The sequence below is a fragment of the Nanorana parkeri genome, unplaced genomic scaffold (assembly GCF_000935625.1).
Source record: "Nanorana parkeri isolate BGI_ZX_2015 unplaced genomic scaffold, ASM93562v1 scaffold683, whole genome shotgun sequence".
Lineage (NCBI taxonomy): Eukaryota > Metazoa > Chordata > Amphibia > Anura > Dicroglossidae > Nanorana > Nanorana parkeri.
Window position 1 is genome coordinate 694,881 of NW_017306951.1, and position 5,434 is coordinate 700,314.

General features: G+C 42.1%; 1 protein-coding gene across 1 annotated transcript in view; it reads right to left on the reverse strand.

Moving 5' to 3' along the window:
- The window catches only part of NAV1 (neuron navigator 1), a 147,203-nt gene that overhangs the window by 128,948 nt on the left and 12,821 nt on the right, over positions 1-5,434 (reverse strand). The gene's annotated exons all lie outside the window — the stretch shown is intronic.

Consider the following 5,434-nt stretch of genomic DNA (forward strand, 5'->3'; position numbering starts at 1 on the left):
CACCTTGGCACATCTAAACTTGGCACATCTAGCCACTGGGATTTTTGTTTTCTTAAAAGGCAAAACTGCTCCAGCTCCTTCAAGCTTGATGGGTTTTGCTGGTGCACAGCAGTCTTTAGGTCATGCCACAGATTCTCAATTGGATGGAGTTCTGAGCTTTGAATAGGCCATTCCAAGACATGTACATATTTCACCTTAAACCACTCGAGTGCTGCTTTAGCTGTATGCTTAAGATCATTGTCCTGCTGGAAGGTGAACCCCCGTCCCAACCTCAAATCTCTGGCAGACTGAAACAGGTTTCTCTCAAGAATTTCCCTGTATTTATTGCCATCCATCATTGCTTCAATTCTGACCAGTTTGCCAGTCTCTACCAATGAAAAACATGGTGATCTCGGGGTCATGAGAGGTCTTGGGTTTGCGCCAGGCATAGTGTTTTCCTTGAAGGCCAAAAAGCTCAATTATAGTCTCATCTGACCAGAGTACCTTCTTCCATATGTTTGGGGAGTCTCCCACCTGTCTTTTGGTGAACAGCAAAAGTGTTTACTTATATTTTTTTTGTAAGTAATGGCTTTTTTCTGGCCACTCTTCCATTAAGGCCAGCTCTGTGGACTGTACAGCTTAAAGTGGTCCTATGCACAGATACACCAATCTCCGCTGTGGAGCTTTGCAGCTCCCTCAGGGTTATATTTGGTGCTTCTCTGATTAATGCTCTCCTTGCCATATTGCCATGGTGCCATATTCTTTCCATTTTTTAATAATGGATTTAATGCTCCATGGGATGTTCTAAGTTTCAGATATTTTTTTTATAACCCAACCCTGATCTATACTTCTCCACAATCTTGTCCCTGACCTGTTTGGAGATCTCCTTGGTCTTCATGGTGCCGCTTGCTTGGTGGTGCCCCTTGCTCAGTGGTGTTGCAAACTCTGGGGCCTTTCAGAACAGGTGTATACCCAGATAGCAAGCAATTGAGCTGCAAGTTTGAAAATTACTTGCTAAACTATTGCTAGACTTGCCAAGCTTCACAATTTTGTTGCACAATTACAGTAAAGGTGGCCATACACTGTACAACCATCGCAAGACCTTAGTCTTGCGATGGTTGTAGAGTGATTAAAAAAACGTACGATTTGCCCATATTGGACAGGCAGATCGTACTCTCGATCATCCCAAGCCCGCCCCCCTGAGGGGCGGGCTTCCGATGACCGCAATGCCGAACAGTGCTGTAGACTTACCACGCAAATTTGCTACAAATTCAAAAAGTGTCAACTAGAACTTGTGCTGCAAGTGTTCTGCAAGTCTACAACTTGCCAAGAATGTGTGCAGCAAGTTAACAAGAATTACAATTTAACCCTGCCACAAGTTTGTGGCAAGTTATTCTTGCTATCTGGGTATATGCTGAGATCACATGATACTTAGATTGCACACAGGTGGTCTTTATTTAACTAATTATGTGACTTCTGAAGGTAATTGGTTGCATCTTATGTAGGGACTTCATAGCAAAGGGGGTGAAAACATATACACGCACCACTTTTTCGTTTTTTTTCATTTTTATAATTATTTTACAAGTTATTTTCATGATTTCACATCACCATTTTGGACTATTTGTGTATGTCCATTACATGTAATCCAAATAAAAATCAATGTAATTCCAGGCGGTAATGCTACAAAATAGCAAAAATGCCAAGGGGGTGAATACTTTTCCAAGCCACTGTACATACTGTTAAATATGCAAAGGATATCAATTTAGAGCACTGTTAGGCGAATTATCAGATTCTGGACAATTGGCAAGTTACTTGATGGATTCCGGAGAAAAGTGGTGGGTAATCTGTTGGATTTTGGAGCAGCTGTGGCCAAACAGATACTTCAGTAGCGGTGACCTGCTAGATTCATGAGAAGCAGTGGGCGTTACATTTTTTGATCTAATATGCAGCCCCTGATCCACATAGGTCCACATAGTACAATATCTTTTAATTTTAGAAGGGTATGGAAATATTTTCTAAATGTATTCCTAGTTTAACTTAAATATTTCTTAGCTTAGAGCTGCAGGAAGAGGATCATCATCAAAGATTGCTTAACAATTACCAAAGGTTACTTCTACAGCTGGCCACATTCACCAGTAATATTATTTAATAACACAAATATGCATGAACAAAACCGTGATTATGTGCAAAGGGCGGCAACCCTTAAAGGAGAACTATGGGGTAAGTGTTTTTCCCCAGAGTTCTAAGGGTCACAGGAGGACATAAACTAGCCTCCTCCCATGACCCAGAGCTCAGCATACCGCGAGCTACAGCTCGCGGTATACTGAGATTGCCGCAGCCGGAACGGATCCCGACATTACTGTCGAGATCCACCCAGCTGCGTGAGTGACAGCTGGCTCTGCCTATCTAGAGGCAGAGCCAGCCGCACCCGCCCCCTCCCCGTCCGTTCCGCCAGTCAGCGCTGGAGGATCGGAGCGGGGAGGGGGTGAATCCCTGCAGGGAGCCGTGGGTGACAGTCACGGCTCTCTGCAGGGACATGATCGAGAAGTGAGCGAGCGACGGTATGTGTTCGCTCACTTCCTGATCTATTGAGCCGACGTGTGACAGTTTCACTTAATCATTAATTCATTGATTCATTGTCACACGCCGGCTCGAACTATGAGGCTGAGTGAAAATCACTCACCTCATAGTTCTCCTTTAAGAAGAAGGTTTTAGCTAAGCATAGGCAGACTAGGTTTTTGTGATTTGTTTCTAAGAGTTATGGCACTTTTCATATCATCAATGCTTTCTACACTGCTTTACTCAATAAGTTAATAACAAAAACACTAACTTCCAACTGGGGACAAGTGAAGGTGGAATGTTTGCATTCAGGTAGTCTTTGCCACTTATGAGGAAGAGCTGAGCGGAACACTGGCCACCCCACCTAGTACACAACTTGAACAATGTTGTTACATTTGGGTGAGCATTTTATCAGTGCACAGTTATCACAGTTGGAGAACAACAACATCACAAAGGAAGAAGTTCAGACAACTTCCTATTTTCCGCTGAATAAAATAGCATTCACCAAGCTTCAGCCTGACAGACATGCAGTTATTTTACTGTACATACATGTTGGGTGAGAAAATGATCTTTTCCAGCACCCAGCATGTGTTTGGTAGGCTTGACATACTATGAATGTTTATAGTTCTAAAAAAGGCAAACCATTGATTAGATACATGTGGAAGTCATTGCTGAATATATGGTAAGACATAATTTAACAATGGACAGTATTATTCTCATAGATTATTGTGCTTTCTTCCTAAAAAACACAAAAGGAAATGCTGGTGGGCTAAATTCTGCAGTCCTAAGCATTCATCTTTAACCACCTCCCGTCAGCCGAACATTGAAAAATGGCCGGATGGGAGTCTTCTGGATGCGTGTGGGTGTCTTTAGACGATAACAGTCAGCGACGGCTGTTTACATACAAGCGGTTTGGTGTCTGTAGAGTTGCCCGATCGATTGTACGCCCCCCTCTCCTCCGCCACCATCCTTGCGATTCCAGGCTCCCTGTGCTACGTTCAGGCCCTGGACCAGCATTGTGACTCTGTGCAGGGAGAACAGAGGGAGACACAATCTCCCTCTGATCTCCTCTCCATTCTGTGAATGCAGGAAGTGTTGTTTATTACATCACTTCCGCATTCAGCTGGCCCTCTCTGGCTACAGAAGCCGGAGAGAAGCTGGTGAAGCAGATCTCTGCTTCATCAGCTTCTTTGGCGGTCCCTAGGTGACATTAGGGATCCTAGAGACCCCTGATGTCTCCATCAAGAGGCCCTTCCACTGTAATGTAATGTCACTTCTTAGCCCCCTATGTGATAACAATAAAGTTAAGTGTAGGGGAAAAAAAATTGAAGTCACACAAAAAAACCCTCCACAAAAATATTTTTAAAGTCCCCCACATACACGCGGAAACATGCGTCGCATGCATCTACTCATGAAACCGATGATTGCACCTATTATGCCGCACAAGTTACATATCATCACGAACGTCAGAGTGTGAGCAAGCATTCTAGGACCATCAATCACTGATAACACTAAATTGATGAGCGGTAAAACGCTTTTAAAACGTCCCCTGTGGCCAATTTAGGGTGTGGTGTTTTTTTTTTCTATTTTCGGTAATTTTTTCGTTATATAGTAAAAAATAAAAACCTTAATGATGATTAAACACCACCAAAAAAAAGCTCTGTGTGTCTCAAAAAAAATGGTATAAAATGTATTTCAGTACAGTGTTGCATGACTGAATAAATGTCAGTCAATAGACTTCAAGTCTCCACTCCAGTCATCAAGTGGTTAAACTAAAGGGTGAAATTGTTCATGGTTAATTTCTGGAAAGTACCTTGATTTTACTGCAATGTAAACATTACATTACAATAACCTCGATGTGATTTGTGTATACAGTATATTGACTAACCTACCCACAGTGCAATGATTTACTTTTTATATGACTTAAAGTGATATTGAAGTCAAAAGGTTTTTCCAGCCATTTCAGATGCTGACGAAATCACAATGGATGCTGCTCCCGATGTTTAAAAGTTTTAGTTTCCTACAGAACAAGCTGCTCCTCCCACCTCCTTCATTCCTTCTTCAAGCTAGTAGACAGACGGTTGCTGGAGACTGCTCTGTCTCTTGTGACCTTGTAGTGGACATGAAGTTCAGGGAAGGTGAGCTGAGAGAGTTGGAGCCAGCTGTTTGAAAACAGGATCATTGGAAGTGCTTGAGCAATAATGTAAAGACACACTTTGCTGGGAAATGTATGTTAGATCTAAATTTGGAGAGTTTAATACTTCTTTAATGTGCATTTTATTTGGATCAAATTGTTTGGGAGCCGAGGATAAATTCCTTTTTTAACTTCACTGAAAGGTTAGGCTGAGAAACAGTTTTAGCACTTTAGCTGCTGGGGCTCTATTACAATTTTTTTTTTTTGGACTGGTTAGTAAAAGGCCCTTGTAGATTTCACCGGAAATCTACCAACTCCAAATCAGTGCAGGTTTAGTAGTGTTCAAACTTGCACTCAATTTTGTGATCAAAGTATGTTGCCACAAAGATGCTTGGGCAGACAGCACCATTTTCTCATCAAACATTAGTTTCATATTCACTCACCTTTCTGTCCATTCAACAAAGATTACTGCAAACATTCCTCCCTTTTCATAAATGATTAGCATCAAGGTTATTTGACCTCAGTGTTTACCTGCACAAAATCGGCACCAATTCTATCCAAAATTTGATTCACTAAGAGCAAGACAGGTGACCTGACCAGTCAGCCCTTTGAATCAGTGATGCCCGTCTAATGATGACTCAGCTATAAAGTTGACCATAAATTTATTGGAAAAAGCTAATCTTCAATCTGCCACCCTGCTGTCACAGAATATTCTACTACATTCTACCAAGGCTGTTTGACACCTCCAATCCCCCCCCCCCC